The sequence below is a fragment of the Anopheles coluzzii genome, chromosome 2 (assembly GCF_943734685.1).
Source record: "Anopheles coluzzii chromosome 2, AcolN3, whole genome shotgun sequence".
Lineage (NCBI taxonomy): Eukaryota > Metazoa > Arthropoda > Insecta > Diptera > Culicidae > Anopheles > Anopheles coluzzii.
The window spans coordinates 65517905-65539484 of record NC_064670.1 but is presented as its reverse complement, the minus strand read 5'-3'; positions in this window follow the sequence as shown (position 1 = coordinate 65539484).

The following is a 21580-nucleotide window of genomic DNA, read 5'->3' as shown; positions in this document are numbered from 1 at the left end:
AAACATGGCCGTAACAACGATAATAGATGGCAAAAAAAAACTCAACATAAAATTTCAAGGCCATTCAAATAGTGCAAGATGGCTTCATTTGGATGAAACATGGCCGTAACAACGATAATAGATGGCAACAAAATTCAACATCAAATTTCAAGGCCATTCAAATAGTGCAAGATGGCTTCATTTGGATGAAACATGGCCGTAACAACGATAATAGATGGCAACAAAATTCAACATCAAATTTCAAGGCCATTCAAAGAGTTGAAGATGCCTTTATTTGGATGAAACATGGCCGTAACAACGATAATAGATGGCAACAAAATTCAACATCAAATTTCAAGGCCATTGAAATAGTGCAAGATGGCTTGATTTGGATGAAACATGGCCGTAACAACGATAATAGATGGCAACAAAATTCAACATCAAATTTCAAGGCCATTCAAATAGTGCAAGATGGCTTCATTTGGATGAAACATGGCCGTAACAACGATAATAGATGGCAACAAAATTCAACATCAAATTTCAAGGCCATTCAAATAGTGCAAGATGGCTTCATTTGGATGAAACATGGTCGTAACAACGATAATAGATGGCAACAAAATTCAACATCAAATTTCAAGGCCATTGAATTAGTGCAAGATGGCTTCATTTGGATGAAACATGGCCGTAACAACGATAATAGATGGCAAAAAAAACTCAACATAAAATTTCAAGGCCATTCAAATAGTGCAAGATGGCTTCATTTGGATGAATCATGGCCGTAACAACGATAATAGATGGCAACAAAATTCAACATCAAATTTCAAGGCCATTCAAATAGTGCAAGATGGCTTCATTTGGATGAAACATGGCCGTAACAACGATAATAGATGGCAACAAAATTCAACATCAAATTTCAAGGCCATTCAAAGAGTTGAAGATGCCTTTATTTGGATGAAACATGGCCGTAACAACGATAATAGATGGCAACAAAATTCAACATCAAATTTCAAGGCCATTCAAAGAGTTGAAGATGCCTTTATTTGGAAGAAACATGGCCGTAACAACGATAATAGATGGCAAAAAAACTCAACATCAAATTTCAACCACATTCAAATAGTGCAATATGGCTTCATTTGGATGAAACATGGCCGTAACAACGATAATGGCAACAAAATTCAACATCAAATTTCAAGGCCATTCAAATAGGGCAAGATGGCTTCATTTGGATGAAACATGGCCAAAACAACGATAATAGATGGCAAAAAAACTCAACATCAAATTTCAAGCACTTTGAAATAGTGCAAGATGGCTTCATTTGGATGAAACATGGCCGCAACAACAATCATAGATGGCAAAACAACTCAACATCAAATTTCAAGTCCATTCAAAAAGTGCAATATGGCTTCATTTGGATGAAACATGGCCGTAACAACGATAATAGATGGCAACAAAATTCAACATCAAATTTCAAGGCCATTCAAATAGTGCAAGATGGCTTCATTTGGATGAAACATGGCCGTAACAACGATAATAGATGGCAAAAAAACTCAACATCAAATTTCAAGGCCATTCAAATAGTGCAAGATGGCTTCATTTGGATGAAACATGGTCGTAACAACGATAATAGATGGCAACAAAATTCAACATCAAATTTCAAGGCCATTCAAATAGTGCAAGATGGCTTCATTTGGATGAAACATAGCCGTAACAACGATAATAGATGGCCAAAAAATTCAACATCAAATTTCAAGGCCATTCAAATAGTGCAAGATGGCTTCATTTGGATGAAACATGGCCGTAACAACGATAATAGATGGCAAAAAAACTCAACATCAAATTTCAAGTCCATTCAAATAGTGCAATATGGCTTCATTTGGATGAAACATGGCCGTAACAACGATAATAGATGGCAACAAAATTCAACATCAAATTTCAAGGCCATTCAAATTGTGCAAGATGGCTTCATTTGGATGAAACATGGCCGTAACAACGATAATAGATGGCAACAAAACTCAACATCAAATTTCAAGGACATTGAAATAGTGCAAAATGGCTTCATTTGGATGAAACATGGCCGTAACATCGATAATAGATGGCAACAAAATTCAACATCAAATTTCAAGGCCAATGAATTAGTGCAAGATGGCTTCATTTGGATGAAACATGGCCGTAACAACGATAATAGATGGCAACAAAACTCAACATCAAATTTCAAGGACAGTCAAATAATGCAAGATGACTTCATTTGGATGAATCATGGCCGTAACAACGATAACAGATGGCAACAAAATTCAACATCAAATTTCAAGGCCATTCAAATAGTGCAAGATGGCTTGATTTGGATGAAACATGGCCGTAACAACGATAATAGATGGCAACAAAATTCAACATCAAATTTCAAGGCCATTCAAATAGTGCAAGATGGCTTCATTTGGATGAAACATGGCCGTAACAACGATAATAGATGGCAACAAAATTCAACATCAAATTTCAAGCACATTGAAATAGTGCAAGATGGCTTCATTTGGATGAAACATGGCCGCAACAACAATAATAGATGGCAAAACAACTCAACATCAAATTTCAAGTCCATTCAAAAAGTGCAATATGGCTTCATTTGGATGAAACATGGCCGTAACAACGATAATAGATGGCAACAGAATTCAACATCAAATTTCAAGGCCATTCAAATAGTGCAAGATGGCTTCAGTTGGATGAAACATGGCCGTAACAACGATAATAGATGGCAAAAAAACTCAACATCAAATTTCAAGGACATTGAAATAGTGCAATATGGCTTCATTTGGATGAAACATGGCCGTAACAACGATAATAGATGGCAACAAAATTCAACATCAAATTTCAAGGCCAATGAATTAGTGCAAGATGCCTTTATTTGGATGTAACATGGCCGTAACAACGATAATTTTTGTTTTCTTTGGCACAACAACCACTGTCGGTCAAGGGCCTGCCAAGTACCCACTAGTGAAGTGAGCTTGGCTTTCAGTGACTTATTGTTACCATAACAGGATAGTCAGTCCTACGTATGGGAGCATGGTCTATTCGGGGCTTGAACCCATGACGGGCATGTTGTTAAGTACGTTAACAACGATAATAGATGGCAACAAAATTCAACATCAAATTTCAAGGCCATTGAATTAGTGCAAGATGGCTTCATTTGGATGAAACATGGCCGTAACAACGATAATAGATGGCAACAAAACTCAACATCAAATTTCAAGGCCATTCAAATAGTGCAATATGGCTTCATTTGGATGAAACATGGTCGTAACAACGATAATAGATGGCAACAAAATTCAACATCAAATTTCAAGGCCATTCAAATAGTGCAAGATGGCTTCATTTGGATGAAACATGGCCGTAACAACGATAAAAGATGGCAAAAAAACTTAATATCAAATTTCAAGGCCATTCAAATAGTGCAAGATGGCTTCATTTGGATGAAACATGGCCAAAACAACGATAATAGATGGCAAAAAAACTCAACATCAAATTTCAAGTCCATTCAAATAGTGCAATATGGCTTCATTTGGATGAAACATGGCCGTAACAACGATAATAGATGGCAACAAAATTCAACATCAAATTTCAAGGCCATTCAAATAGTGCAAGATGGCTTCATTTGGATGAAACATGGCCGTAACAACGATAATAGATGGCAAAAAAACTCAACATCAAATTTCAAGGACATTGAAATAGTGCAAAATGGCTTCATTTGGATGAAACATGGCCGTAACATCGATAATAGATGGCAACAAAATTCAACATCAAATTTCAAGGCCAATGAATTAGTGCAAGATGGCTTCATTTGGATGAAACATGGCCGTAACAACGATAATAGATGGCAACAAAATTAAACATCAAATTTCAAGGCCAATGAACTAGTGCAAGATGCCTTTTTTTGGATGAAACATGGCCGTAACAACGATAATAGATGGCAACAAAATTCAACATCAAATTTCATGGCCATTGAAATAGTGAAAGATGCCTTTATTTGGAAGAAACATGGCCGTAACAACGATAATAGATGGCAACAAAATTCAACATCAAATTTCAAGGCCATTCAAATAGTGCAAGATGGCTTCATTTGGATGAAACATGGCCGTAACAACGATAATAGATGGCAACAAAATTCAACATCAAATTTCAAGGCCATTCAAATAGTACAAGATGGCTTCATTTGGAAGAAACATGGCCGTAACAACGATAAAAGATGGCAAAAAAACTTAATATCAAATTTCAAGGCCATTCAAATAGTGCAAGATGGCTTCATTTGGATGAAACATGGCCAAAACAACGATAATAGATGGCAAAAAAACTCAACATCAAATTTCAAGCACATTGAAATAGTGCAAGATGGCTTAATTTGGATGAAACATGGCCGCAACAACAATAATAGATGGCAAAACAACTCAACATCAAATTTCAAGGCCATTCAAATAGTCCAAGATGGCTTCATTTGGATGAAACATGGCCGTAACATCGATAATAGATGGCAACAAAATTCAACATCAAATTTCAAGGCCAATGAATTAGTGCAAGATGGCTTCATTTGGATGTAACATGGCCGTAACAACGTTATTTTTTTTTTGTCTTTGGCACAACAACCACTGTCGGTCAAGGGCCTGCCAAGTACCCACTAGTGAAGTGAGCTTGGCTTTCAGTGACTTATTGTTACCATAGCAGGATAGTCAGTCCTACGTATGGGAGCACGGTCTATTTAGGGCTAGAACCCACGACGGGCATGTTGTTAAGTACGTTAACAACGATAATAGATGGCAACAAAATTCAACATCAAATTTCAAGGCCAATGAATTAGTGCAAGATGCCTTTATTTGGATGTAACATGGCCGTAACAACGATAATTTTTTTTTTCTTTGGCACAACAACCACTGTCGGTCAAGGGCCTGCCAAGTACCCACTAGTGAAGTGAGCTTGGCTTTCAGTGACTTATTGTTACCATAACAGGATAGTCAGTCCTACGTATGGAAGCACGGTCTATTTAGGGCTTGAACCCATGACAGGCATGTTGTTAAGTACGTTAACAACGATAATAGATGGCAACAAAATTCAACATCAAATTTCAAGGCCATTCAAATAGTGCAAGATGGCTTCATTTGGATGAAACATGGCCGTAACAACGATAATAGATGGCAACAAAACTCAACATCAAATTTCAAGGCCATTCAAATAGTGCAAGATGACTTCATTTGGATGAATCATGGCCGTAACAACGATAATAGATGGCAACAAAATTCAACATCAAATTTCAAGGCCATTCAAATAGTGCAAGATGGCTTCATTTGGATGAAACATGGCCGTAACAACGATAATAGATGGCAACAAAATTCAACATCAAATTTCAAGGCCATTCAAATAGTGCAAGATGGCTTCATTTGGATGAAACATGGCCGTAACAACGATAATAGATGGCAAAAAAAACTCAACATCAAATTTCAAGTCCATTCAAATAGTGCAATATGGCTTCATTTGGATGAAACATGGCCGTAACAACGATAATAGATGGCAACAAAATTCAACATCAAATTTCAAGGCCAATGAATTAGTGCAAGATGGCTTCATTTGGATGAAACATGGCCGTAACAACGATAATAGATGGCAAAAAAACTCAATATCAAATTTCAAGGACATTGAAATAGTGCAAAATGGCTTCATTTGGATGAAACATGGCCGTAACATCGATAATAGATGGCAACAAAATTCAACATCAAATTTCAAGGCCAATGAATTAGTGCAAGATGGCTTCATTTGGATGAAACATGGCCGTAACAACGATAATAGATGGCAACAAAACTCAACATCAAATTTCAAGGCCATTCAAATAGTGCAAGATGACTTCATTTGGATGAATCATGGCCGTAACAACGATAATAGATGGCAACAAAATTCAACATCAAATTTCAAGGCCATTCAAATAGTGCAAGATGGCTTCATTTGGATGAAACATGGCCGTAACAACGATAATAGATGGCAACAAAATTCAACATCAAATTTCAAGGCCATTCAAATAGTGCAAGATGGCTTCATTTGGATGAAACATGGCCGTAACAACGATAATAGATGGCAACAAAATTCAACATCAAATTTCAAGGCCATTCAAATAGTGCAAGATGGCTTCATTTGGATGAAACATGGCCGTAACAACGATAATAGATGGCAACAAAATTCAACATCAAATTTCAAGGCCATTCAAATAGTGCAAGATGGCTTGATTTGGATGAAACATGGCCGTAACAACGATAATAGATGGCAACAAAATTCAACATCAAATTTCAAGGCCAATGAATTAGTGCAAGATGCCTTTTTTTGGATGAAACATGGCCGTAACAACGATAATAAATGGCAACAAAATTCAACATCAAATTTCATGGCCATTCAAATAGTGAAAGATGCCTTTATTTGGATGAAACATGGCCGTAACAACGATAATAGATGGCAACAAAATTCAACATCAAATTTCAAGGCCAATGAATTAGTGCAAGATGGCTTCATTTGGATGTAACATGGCCGTAACAACGTTATTTTTTTTTGTCTTTGGCACAACAACCACTGTCGGTCAAGGGCCTGCCAAGTACCCACTAGTGAAGTGAGCTTGGCTTTCAGTGACTTATTGTTACCATAGCAGGATAGTCAGTCCTACGTATGGGAGCACGGTCTATTTAGGGCTAGAACCCACGACGGGCATGTTGTTAAGTACGTTAACAACGATAATAGATGGCAACAAAATTCAACATCAAATTTCAAGGCCAATGAATTAGTGCAAGATGCCTTTATTTGGATGTAACATGGCCGTAACAACGATAATTTTTTTTTCTTTGGCACAACAACCACTGTCGGTCAAGGGCCTGCCAAGTACCCACTAGTGAAGTGAGCTTGGCTTTCAGTGACTTATTGTTACCATAACAGGATAGTCAGTCCTACGTATGGAAGCACGGTCTATTTAGGGCTTGAACCCATGACGGGCATGTTGTTAAGTACGTTAACAACGATAATAGATGGCAACAAAATTCAACATCAAATTTCAAGGCCATTCAAATAGTGCAAGATGGCTTCATTTGGATGAAACATGGCCGTAACAACGATAATAGATGGCAAAAAAACTCAACATCAAATTTCAAGGCCATTCAAATAGTGCAATATGGCTTCATTTGGATGAAACATGGCCGTAACAACGATAATAGATGGCAACAAAATTCAACATCAAATTTCAAGGCCATTCAAATAGTGCAAGATGGCTTGATTTGGATGAAACATGGCCGTAACAACGATAATAGATGGCCAAAAAATTCAACATCAAATTTCAAGGCCATTCAAATAGTGCAAGATGGCTTCATTTGGATGAAACATGGCCGTAACAACGATAATAGATGGCAAAAAAACTCAACATCAAATTTCAAGTCCATTCAAATAGTGCAATATGGCTTCATTTGGATGAAACATGGCCGTAACAACGATAATAGATGGCAACAAAATTCAACATCAAATTTCAAGGCCATTCAAATAGTGCAAGATGGCTTCATTTGGATGAAACATGGCCGTAACAACGATAATAGATGGCAACAAAACTCAACATCAAATTTCAAGGACATTGAAATAGTGCAAAATGGCTTCATTTGGATGAAACATGGCCGTAACATCGATAATAGATGGCAACAAAATTCAACATCAAATTTCAAGGCCAATGAATTAGTGCAAGATGGCTTCATTTGGATGAAACATGGCCGTAACAACGATAATAGATGGCAACAAAACTCAACATCAAATTTCAAGGTAATTCAAATAGTGCAAGATGACTTCATTTGGATGAATCATGGCCGTAACAACGATAATAGATGGCAACAAAATTCAACATCAAATTTCAAGGCCATTCAAATAGTGCAAGATGGCTTGATTTGGATGAAACATGGCCGTAACAACGATAATAGATGGCAACAAAATTCAACATCAAATTTCAAGGCCATTCAAATAGTGCAAGATGGCTTCATTTGGATGAAACATGGCCGTAACAACGATAATAGATGGCAACAAAATTCAACATCAAATTTCAAGGCCATTCAAATAGTGCAAGATGGCTTCATTTGGATGAAACATGGCCGCAACAACAATAACAGATGGCAAAACAACTCAACATAAAATTTCAAGGCCATTGAAATAGTGCAAGATGGCTTCATTTGGATGAAACATGGCCGTAACATCGATAATAGATGGCAACAAAATTCAACATCAAATTTCAAGGCCAATGAATTAGTGCAAGATGGCTTCATTTGGATGTAACATGGCCGTAACAACGTTATTTTTTTTTGTCTTTGGCACAACAACCACTGTCGGTCAAGGGCCTGCCAAGTACCCACTAGTGAAGTGAGCTTGGCTTTCAGTGACTTATTGTTACCATAGCAGGATAGTCAGTCCTACGTATGGGAGCACGGTCTATTTAGGGCTAGAACCCACGACGGGCATGTTGTTAAGTACGTTAACAACGATAATAGATGGCAACAAAATTCAACATCAAATTTCAAGGCCAATGAATTAGTGCAAGATGCCTTTATTTGGATGTAACATGGCCGTAACAACGATATTTTTTTTTTCTTTGGCACAACAACCACTGTCGGTCAAGGGCCTGCCAAGTACCCACTAGTGAAGTGAGCTTGGCTTTCAGTGACTTATTGTTACCATAACAGGATAGTCAGTCCTACGTATGGAAGCACGGTCTATTTAGGGCTTGAACCCATGACGGGCATGTTGTTAAGTACGTTAACAACGATAATAGATGGCAACAAAATTCAACATCAAATTTCAAGGCCATTCAAATAGTGCAAGATGGCTTCATTTGGATGAAACATGGCCGTAACAACGATAATAGATGGCAACAAAACTCAACATCAAATTTCAAGGCCATTGAAATAGTGCAAAATGGCTTCATTTGGATAAAACATGGCCGTAACAACGATAATAGATGGCCACAAAATTCAACATCAAATTGCAAGGCCATTGAATTAGTGCAATATGGCTTCATTTGGATGAAACATGGCCGTAACAACGATAATAGATGGCAACAAAATTCAACATCAAATTTCAAGGCCATTCAAATAGTGCAAGATGGCTTCATTTGGATGAAACATGGCCGTAACAACGATAATAGATGGCAAAAAAACTCAACATCAAATTTCAAGTCCATTCAAATAGTGCAAGATGGCTTCATTTGGATGAAACATGGCCGTAACAACGATAATAGATGGCAACAAAATTCAACATCAAATTTCAAGGCCATTCAAATAGTGCAAGATGGCTTCATTTGGATGAAACATGGCCGTAACAACGATAATAGATGGCAACAAAATTCAACATCAAATTTCAAGGACATTGAAATAGTGCAAAATGGCTTCATTTGGATGAAACATGGCCGTAACATCGATAATAGATGGCAACAAAATTCAACATCAAATTTCAAGGCCAATGAATTAGTGCAAGATGGCTTCATTTGGATGAAACATGGCCGTAACAACGATAATAGATGGCAACAAAACTCAACATCAAATTTCAAGGCCATTCAAATAGTGCAAGATGACTTCATTTGGATGAATCATGGCCGTAACAACGATAATAGATGGCAACAAAATTCAACATCAAATTTCAAGGCCATTCAAATAGTGCAAGATGGCTTGATTTGGATGAAACATGGCCGTAACAACGATAATAGATGGCAACAAAATTCAACATCAAATTTCAAGGCCATTCAAATAGTGCAAGATGGCTTCATTTGGATGAAACATGGCCGTAACAACGATAATAGATGGCAACAAAATTCAACATCAAATTTCAAGGCCATTCAAATAGTGCAAGATGGCTTCATTTGGATGAAACATGGCCGTAACAACGATAATAGATGGCAACAAAATTCAACATCAAATTTCAAGGCCATTCAAATAGTGCAAGATGGCTTGATTTGGATGAAACATGGCCGTAACAACGATAATAGATGGCAACAAAATTCAACATCAAATTTCAAGGCCAATGAATTAGTGCAAGATGCCTTTTTTTGGATGAAACATGGCCGTAACAACGATAATAGATGGCAACAAAATTCAACATCAAATTTCATGGCCATTCAAATAGTACAAGATGCCTTTATTTGGATGAAACATGGCCGTAACAACGATAATAGATGGCAACAAAATTCAACATCAAATTTCAAGGCCATTCAAATAGTGCAAGATGGCTTCATTTGGATGAAACATGGCCGTAACAACGATAATAGATGGCAACAAAATTCAACATCAAATTTCAAGGCCATTCAAATAGTACAAGATGGCTTCATTTGAAAGAAACATGGCCGTAACAACGATAATAGATGGCAAAAAAACTCAACATCAAATTTCAAGGCCATTCAAATAGTGCAATATGGCTTCATTTGGATGAAACATGGCCGTAACAACGATAATAGATGGCAACAAAATTCAACATCAAATTTCAAGGCCATTCAAATAGGGCAAGATGGCTTCATTTGGATGAAACATGGCCAAAACAACGATAATAGATGGCAAAAAACTCAACATCAAATTTCAAGCACATTGAAATAGTGCAAGATGGCTTCATTTGGATGAAACATGGCCGCAACAACAATAATAGATGGCAAAACAACTCAACATCAAATTTCAAGTCCATTCAAAAAGTGCAATATGGCTTCATTTGGATGAAACATGGCCGTAACAACGATAATAGATGGCAACAAAACTCAACATCAAATTTCAACGCCATTCAAATAGTGCAAGATGGCTTCATTTGGATGAAACATGGCCGTAACAACGATAATAGATGGCAAAAAAACTCAACATCAAATTTCAAGGACATTGAAATAGTGCAAGATGGCTTCATTTGGATGAAACATGGCCGTAACAACGATAATAGATGGCAACAAAATTCAACATCAAATTTCAAGGCCAATGAATTAGTGCAAGATGCCTTTATTTGGATGTAACATGGCCGTAACAACGATAATTTTTTTTTCTTTGGCACAACAACCACTGTCGGTCAAGGGCCTGCCAAGTACCCACTAGTGAAGTGAGCTTGGCTTTCAGTGACTTATTGTTACCATAACAGGATAGTCAGTCCTACGTATGGGAGCACGGTCTATTCGGGGCTTGAACCCATGACGGGCATGTTGTTAAGTACGTTAACAACGATAATAGATGGCAACAAAATTCAACATCAAATTTCAAGGCCAATGAATTTGTGCAAGATGCCTTTTTTTGGATGAAACATGGCCGTAACAACGATAATAGATGGCAACAAAATTCAACATCAAATTTCAAGGCCATTCAAATTGTGCAAGATGGCTTCATTTGGATGAAACATGGCCGTAACAACGATAATAGATGGCAAAAAAACTCAACATCAAATTTCAAGGCCATTCAAATAGTGCAAAATGGCTTCATTTGGATGAAACATGGTCGTAACAACGATAATAGATGGCAACAAAATTCAACATCAAATTTCAAGGCCATTCAAATAGTGCAAGATGGCTTCATTTGGATGAAACATTGCCGTAACAACGATAATAGATTGCCAAAAAATTCAACATCAAATTTCAAGGCCATTCAAATAGTGCAAGATGGCTTCATTTGGATGAAACATGGCCGTTACAACGATAATAGATGGCAAAAAAACTCAACATCAAATTTCAAGTCCATTCAAATAGTGCAATATGGCTTCATTTGGATGAAACATGGCCGTAACAACGATAATAGATGGCAACAAAATTCAATATCAAATTTCAAGGCCATTCAAATAGTGCAAGATGGCTTCATTTGGATAAAACATGGCCGTAACAACGATAATAGATGGCAAAAAAACTCAACATCAAATTTCAAGGACATTGAAATAGTGCAAAATGGCTTCATTTGGATGAAACATGGCCGTAACATCGATAATAGATGGCAACAAAATTCAACATCAAATTTCAAGACCAATGAATTAGTGCAAGATGGCTTCATTTGGATGAAACATGGCCGTAACAACGATAATAGATGGCAACAAAACTCAACATCAAATTTCAAGGCCATTGAAATAGTGCAAGATGACTTCATTTGGATGAATCATGGCCGTAACAACGATAATAGATGGCAACAAAATTCAACATCAAATTTCAAGGCCATTCAAATAGTGCAAGATGGCTTGATTTGGATGAAACATGGCCGTAACAACGATAATAGATGGCAACAAAATTCAACATCAAATTTCAAGGCCATTCAAATAGTGCAAGATGGCTTCATTTGGATGAAACATGGCCGTAACAACGATAATAGATGGCAACAAAATTCAACATCAAATTTCAAGGCCATTGATAGTGCAAGATGCCTTTATTTGGATGTAGCATGGCCGTAACAACGATAATTTTTTTTCTTTGGCACAACAACCACTGTCGGTCAAGGGCATGTTGTTGTTGTTGTAGAACCCATGACGGGCATGTTGTTAAGTACGTTAACAACGATAATAGATGGCAACAAAATTCAACATCAAATTTCAAGGCCATTGAATTAGTGCAAGATGGCTTCATTTGGATGAAACATGGCCGTAACAACGATAATAGATGGCAAAAAAACTCAACATCAAATTTCAAGGCCATTCAAATAGTGCAAGATGGCTTCATTTGGATGAAACATGGCCGTAACAACGATAATAGATGGCAAAAAAACTCAACATCAACTTTCAAGGCCATTCAAATAGTGCAAGATGGCTTCATTTGGATGAAACATGGCCGTAACAACGATAATAGATGGCAAAAAAATTCAACATCAAATTTCAAGGACATTGAAATAGTGCAAAATGGCTTCATTTGGATGAAACATGGCCGTAACATCGATAATAGATGGCAACAAAATTCAACATCAAATTTCAAGGCCAATGAATTAGTGCAAGATGGCTTCATTTGGATGAAACATGGCCGTAACAACGATAATAGATGGCAACAAAATTCAACATCAAATTTCAAGGCCATTCAAATAGTGCAAGATGGCTTCATTTGGATGAAACATGGCCGTAACAACGATAATAGATGGCAACAAAATTCAACATCAAATTTCAAGGCCATTCAAAAAGTGCAATATGGCTTTATTTGGATGAACATGGCCGTAACAACGATAATAGATGGCAACAAAACTCTACATCAAATTTCAAGGCCATTCAAATAGTGCAAGATGGCTTCATTTGGATGAAACATGGCCGTAACAACGATAATAGATGGCAAAAAAACTCAACATCAAATTTCAAGTCCATTCAAATAGTGCAATATGGATTCATTTGGATGAAACATGGCCGTAACAACGATAATAGATGGCAACAAAATTCAACATCAAATTTCAAGGCCATTCAAATAGTGCAAGATGGCTTCATTTGGATGAAACATGGCCGTAACAACGATAATAGATGGCAACAAAATTCAACATCAAATTTCAAGGCCATTGATAGTGCAAGATGCCTTTATTTGGATGTAACATGGCCGTAGCAACGATAATAGATGGCAACAAAATTCAACATCAAATTTCAAGGCCATTCAAATAGTGCAAGATGGCTTCATTTGGATGAAACATGGCCGTAACAACGATAATAGATGGCAAAAAAACTCAACATCAAATTTCAAGTCCATTCAAATAGTGCAATATGGATTCATTTGGATGAAACATGGCCGTAACAACGATAATAGATGGCAAAAAAACTCAACATCAACTTTCAAGGCCATTCAAATAGTGCAAGATGGCTTCATTTGGATGAAACATGGCCGTAACAACGATAATAGATGGCAAAAAAATTCAACATCAAATTTCAAGGACATTGAAATAGTGCAAAATGGCTTCATTTGGATGAAACATGGCCGTAACATCGATAATAGATGGCAACAAAATTCAACATCAAATTTCAAGGCCAATGAATTAGTGCAAGATGGCTTCATTTGGATGAAACATGGCCGTAACAACGATAATAGATGGCAAAAAAACTCAACATCAAATTTCAAGGCCATTCAAATAGTGCAATATGGCTTCATTTGGATGAAACATGGCCGTAACAACGATAATAGATGGCAACAAAATTCAACATCAAATTTCAAGGCCATTGAATTAGTGCAAGATGGCTTCATTTGGATGAAACATGGCCGTAACAACGATAATAGATGGCAAAAAAACTCAACATCAAATTTCAAGGACATTGAAATAGTGCAAGATGGCTTCATTTGGATGAAACATGGCCGTAACAACGATAATAGATGGCAACAAAATTCAACATCAAATTTCAAGGCCAATGAATTAGTGCAAGATGGCTTCATTTGGATGAAACATGGCCGTAACAACGATAATAGATGGCAACAAAATTCAACATCAAATTTCAAGGCCATTCAAATAGTGCAAGATGGCTTCATTTGGATGAAACATGGCCGTAACAACGATAATAGATGGCAACAAAATTCAACATCAAATTTCAAGGCCATTCAAATAGTGCAAGATGGCTTCATTTGGATGAAACATGGCCGTAACAACGATAATAGATGGCAACAAAATTCAACATCAAATTTCAAGGCCATTCAAATAGTGCAAGATGGCTTCATTTGGATAAAACATGGCCGTAACAACGATAATAGATGGCAAAAAAACTCAACATCAAATTTCAAGGACATTGAAATAGTGCAAGATGGCTTCATTTGGATGAAACATGGCCGTAACAACGATAATAGATGGCAACAAAATTCAACATCAAATTTCAAGGCCAATGAATTAGTGCAAGATGGCTTCATTTGGATGAAACATGGCCGTAACAACGATTATAGATGGAAACAAAATTCAACATCAAATTTCAAGGCCATTCAAATAGTGCAAGATGACGTCATTTGGATGAAACATGGCCGTAACAACGATAATAGATGGCAACAAAATTCAACATCAAATTTCAAGGCCATTCAAATAGTGCAATATGGCTTCATTTGGATGAAACATGGCCGTAACAACGATAATAGATGGCAACAAAATTCAACATCAAATTTCAAGGCCATTGAATTAGTGCAAGATGGCTTCATTTGGATGAAACATGGCCGTAACAACGATAATAGATGGCGACAAAACTCAACATCAAATTTCAAGGCCATTTAAATAGTGCAAGATGGCTTCATTTGGATGAAACATGGCCGTAACAACAATAATAGATGGCAAAAAAACCCAACATCAAATTTCAAGGCCATTGAATTAGAGCAAGATGCCTTTATTTGGATGAAACATGGCCGTAACAACGATAATAGATGGCAACAAAATTCAACATCAAATTTCAAGGCCATTCAAATAGTGCAAGATGGCTTCATTTGGATGAAACATGGCCGTAACAACGATAATAGATGGCAAAAAAACTCAACATTAAATGTTAAGTACATGCAAATAGTGCAATATGGCTTCATTTGGATGAAACATGGCCATGACAACGATAATAGATGGCAACAAAACTCAACATCAAATTTCAAGGCCATTCAAATAGTGCAAGATGGCTTCATTTGGATGAAACATGGCCGTAACAACGATAATAGATGGCTTCAAAACTCAACATCAAATTTCAAGGCCATTCAAATAGTGCAATATGACTTCATTTGGATATAACATGGCCGTAACAACGATAATAGATGGCAACAAAATTCAACATCAAATTTTAAGTACATGCAAATAGTGCAATATGTCTTCATTTGGATGAAACATGGCCGTAACAACGATAATAGATGGCAACAAAATTCAACATCAAATTTCAAGGCCATTGAATTAGTGCAAGATGCCTTTATTTGGATGAAACATGGCCGTAACAACGATAATAGATGGCAACAAAATTCAACATCAAATTTCAAGGCCATTCAAATAGTGCAAGATGGCTTCATTTGGATGAAACATGGCCGTAACAACGATAATAGATGGCAACAAAATTCAACATCAAATTTCAAGGCCAATGAATTAGTGCAAGATGCCTTTATTTGGATGTAACATGGCCGTAACAACGTTATTTTTTTCTTTTTTCTTTGGCACAACAACCACTGTCGGTCAAGGGCCTGCCAAGTACCCACTAGTGAAGTGAGCTTGGCTTTCAGTGACTTATTGTTACCATAGCAGGATAGTCAGTCCTACATATGGGAGCACGGTCTATTTGGGGCTTGAACCCATGACGGGCATGTTGTTAAGTACATTAACAACGATAATAGATGGCAACAAAACTCAACATCAAAATTCAAGGCCAATCAACTAGTGCAAGATGGCTTCATTTGGATGAAACATGGCCGTAACAAGGATAATAGATGGCAACAAAACTCAAAATCAAATTTCAAGGCCATTGAAATAGTGCAAAATGGCTTCATTTGGATAAAACATGGCCGTAACAACGATAATAGATGGCAACAAAATTCAACATCAAATTTCAAGGCCATTGAATTAGTGCAATATGGCTTCATTTGGATGAAACATGGCCGTAACAACGATAATAGATGGCAACAAAATTCAACATCAAATTTCAAGGCCATTCAAATTGTACAATATGGCTTCATTTGGATGAAACATGGCCGTAACAACGATAATAGATGGCAAAAAAACTCAACATCAAATTTCAAGGCCATTCAAATAGTGCAAGATGGCTTCATTTGGATAAAACATGGTTGTAACAACGATAATAGATGGCAACAAAATTCAACATCAAATTTCAAGGCCATTCAAATAGTGCAAGATGGCTTCATTTGGATGAAACATGGCCGTAACAACGATAATAGATGGCAACAAAACTCAACATCAAATTTCAAGGCCATTGAATTAGTGCAAGATGGCTTCATTTGGATGAAACATGGCCGTAACAACGATAATAGATGGCAACAAACTCAACATCAAATTTCAAGTCCATTCAAATAGTGCAATATGGCTTCATTTGGATGAAACATGGCCGTAACAACGATAATAGATTGCAACAAAATTCAATATCAAATTTCAAGGCCATTCAAATAGTGCAAGATGGCTTCATTTGGATAAAACATGGCCGTAACAACGATAATAGATGGCAAAAAAACTCAACATCAAATTTCAAGGCCATTCAAATAGTGCAAGATGGCTTCATTTGGATGTAACATGGCCGTAACAACGATAATAGATGGCAACAAAATTCAACATTAAATTTCAAGGCCATTGAATTAGTGCAAGATGCCTTTATTTGGATGTAACATGGCCGTAACAACGATAATTTTTTTTTCTTTGGCACAACAACCACTGTCGGTCAAGGGCCTGCCAAGTACCCACTAGTGAAGTGAGCTTGGCTTTCAGTGACTTATTGTTACCATAACAGGATAGTCAGTCCTACGTATGGGAGCACGGTCTATTCGGGGCTTGAACCCATGACGGGCATGTTGTTAAGTACGTTAACAACGATAATAGATGGCAACAAAATTCAACATCAAATTTCAAGGCCAATGAATTTGTGCAAGATGCCTTTTTTTGGATGAAACATGGCCGTAACAACGATAATAGATGGCAACAAAATTCAACATCAAATTTCATGGCTATTGAAATAGTGAAAGATGCCTTTATTTGGATGAAACATGGCCGTAACAACGATAATAGATGGCAACAAAATTCAACATCAAATTTCAAGGCCATTCAAATTGTGCAAGATGGCTTCATTTGGATGAAACATGGCCGTAACAACGATAATAGATGGCAAAAAAACTCAACATCAAATTTCAAGGCCATTCAAATAGTGCAAAATGGCTTCATTTGGATGAAACATGGTCGTAACAACGATAATAGATGGCAACAAAATTCAACATCAAATTTCAAGGCCATTCAAATAGTGCAAGATGGCTTCATTTGGATGAAACATTGCCGTAACAACGATAATAGATTGCCAAAAAATTCAACATCAAATTTCAAGGCCATTCAAATAGTGCAAGATGGCTTCATTTGGATGAAACATGGCCGTTACAACGATAATAGATGGCAAAAAAACTCAACATCAAATTTCAAGTCCATTCAAATAGTGCAATATGGCTTCATTTGGATGAAACATGGCCGTAACAACGATAATAGATGGCAACAAAATTCAATATCAAATTTCAAGGCCATTCAAATAGTGCAAGATGGCTTCATTTGGATAAAACATGGCCGTAACAACGATAATAGATGGCAAAAAAACTCAACATCAAATTTCAAGGACATTGAAATAGTGCAAAATGGCTTCATTTGGATGAAACATGGCCGTAACATCGATAATAGATGGCAACAAAATTCAACATCAAATTTCAAGACCAATGAATTAGTGCAAGATGGCTTCATTTGGATGAAACATGGCCGTAACAACGATAATAGATGGCAACAAAACTCAACATCAAATTTCAAGGCCATTGAAATAGTGCAAGATGACTTCATTTGGATGAATCATGGCCGTAACAACGATAATAGATGGCAACAAAATTCAACATCAAATTTCAAGGCCATTCAAATAGTGCAAGATGGCTTGATTTGGATGAAACATGGCCGTAACAACGATAATAGATGGCAACAAAATTCAACATCAAATTTCAAGGCCATTCAAATAGTGCAAGATGGCTTCATTTGGATGAAACATGGCCGTAACAACGATAATAGATGGCAACAAAATTCAACATCAAATTTCAAGGCCATTGATAGTGCAAGATGCCTTTATTTGGATGTAGCATGGCCGTAACAACGATAATTTTTTTTCTTTGGCACAACAACCACTGTCGGTCAAGGGCATGTTGTTGTTGTTGTAGAACCCATGACGGGCATGTTGTTAAGTACGTTAACAACGATAATAGATGGCAACAAAATTCAACATCAAATTTCAAGGCCATTGAATTAGTGCAAGATGGCTTCATTTGGATGAAACATGGCCGTAACAACGATAATAGATGGCAAAAAAACTCAACATCAAATTTCAAGGCCATTCAAATAGTGCAAGATGGCTTCATTTGGATGAAACATGGCCGTAACAACGATAATAGATGGCAAAAAAACTCAACATCAACTTTCAAGGCCATTCAAATAGTGCAAGATGGCTTCATTTGGATGAAACATGGCCGTAACAACGATAATAGATGGCAAAAAAATTCAACATCAAATTTCAAGGACATTGAAATAGTGCAAAATGGCTTCATTTGGATGAAACATGGCCGTAACATCGATAATAGATGGCAACAAAATTCAACATCAAATTTCAAGGCCAATGAATTAGTGCAAGATGGCTTCATTTGGATGAAACATGGCCGTAACAACGATAATAGATGGCAACAAAATTCAACATCAAATTTCAAGGCCATTCAAATAGTGCAAGATGGCTTCATTTGGATGAAACATGGCCGTAACAACGATAATAGATGGCAACAAAATTCAACATCAAATTTCAAGGCCATTCAAATAGTGCAATATGGCTTCATTTGGATGAAACATGGCCGTAACAACGATAATAGATGGCAACAAAATTCAACATCAAATTTCAAGGCCATTCAAATAGTGCAAGATGGCTTCATTTGGATGAAACATGGCCGTAACAACGATAATAGATGGCAAAAAAACTCAACATCAAATTTCAAGTCCATTCAAATAGTGCAATATGGATTCATTTGGATGAAACATGGCCGTAACAACGATAATAGATGGCAACAAAATTCAACATCAAATTTCAAGGCCATTCAAATAGTGCAAGATGGCTTCATTTGGATGAAACATGGCCGTAACAACGATAATAGATGGCAACAAAATTCAACATCAAATTTCAAGGCCATTGATAGTGCAAGATGCCTTTATTTGGATGTAACATGGCCGTAGCAACGATAATAGATGGCAACAAAATTCAACATCAAATTTCAAGGCCATTCAAATAGTGCAAGATGGCTTCATTTGGATGAAACATGGCCGTAACAACGATAATAGATGGCAAAAAAACTCAACATCAAATTTCAAGTCCATTCAAATAGTGCAATATGGATTCATTTGGATGAAACATGGCCGTAACAACGATAATAGATGGCAAAAAAACTCAACATCAACTTTCAAGGCCATTCAAATAGTGCAAGATGGCTTCATTTGGATGAAACATGGCCGTAACAACGATAATAGATGGCAAAAAAATTCAACATCAAATTTCAAGGACATTGAAATAGTGCAAAATGGCTTCATTTGGATGAAACATGGCCGTAACATCGATAATAGATGGCAACAAAATTCAACATCAAATTTCAAGGCCAATGAATTAGTGCAAGATGGCTTCATTTGGATGAAACATGGCCGTAACAACGATAATAGATGGCAAAAAAACTCAACATCAAATTTCAAGGCCATTCAAATAGTGCAATATGGCTTCATTTGGATGAAACATGGCCGTAACAACGATAATAGATGGCAACAAAATTCAACATCAAATTTCAAGGCCATTGAATTAGTGCAAGATGGCTTCATTTGGATGAAACATGGCCGTAACAACGATAATAGATGGCAAAAAAACTCAACATCAAATTTCAAGGACATTGAAATAGTGCAAGATGGCTTCATTTGGATGAAACATGGCCGTAACAACGATAATAGATGGCAACAAAATTCAACATCAAATTTCAAGGCCAATGAATTAGTGCAAGATGGCTTCATTTGGATGAAACATGGCCGTAACAACGATAATAGATGGCAACAAAATTCAACATCAAATTTCAAGGCCATTCAAATAGTGCAAGATGGCTTCATTTGGATGAAACATGGCCGTAACAACGATAATAGATGGCAACAAAATTCAACATCAAATTTCAAGGCCATTCAAATAGTGCAAGATGGCTTCATTTGGATAAAACATGGCCGTAACAACGATAATAGATGGCAAAAAAACTCAACATCAAATTTCAAGGACATTGAAATAGTGCAAGATGGCTTCATTTGGATGAAACATGGCCGTAACAACGATAATAGATGGCAACAAAATTCAACATCAAATTTCAAGGCCAATGAATTAGTGCAAGATGGCTTCATTTGGATGAAACATGGCCGTAACAACGATTATAGATGGAAACAAAATTCAACATCAAATTTCAAGGCCATTCAAATAGTGCAAGATGACGTCATTTGGATGAAACATGGCCGTAACAACGATAATAGATGGCAACAAAATTCAACATCAAATTTCAAGGCCATTCAAATAGTGCAATATGGCTTCATTTGGATGAAACATGGCCGTAACAACGATAATAGATGGCAACAAAATTCAACATCAAATTTCAAGGCCATTGAATTAGTGCAAGATGGCTTCATTTGGATGAAACATGGCCGTAACAACGATAATAGATGGCGACAAAACTCAACATCAAATTTCAAGGCCATTTAAATAGTGCAAGATGGCTTCATTTGGATGAAACATGGCCGTAACAACAATAATAGATGGCAAAAAAACCCAACATCAAATTTCAAGGCCATTGAATTAGAGCAAGATGCCTTTATTTGGATGAAACATGGCCGTAACAACGATAATAGATGGCAACAAAATTCAACATCAAATTTCAAGGCCATTC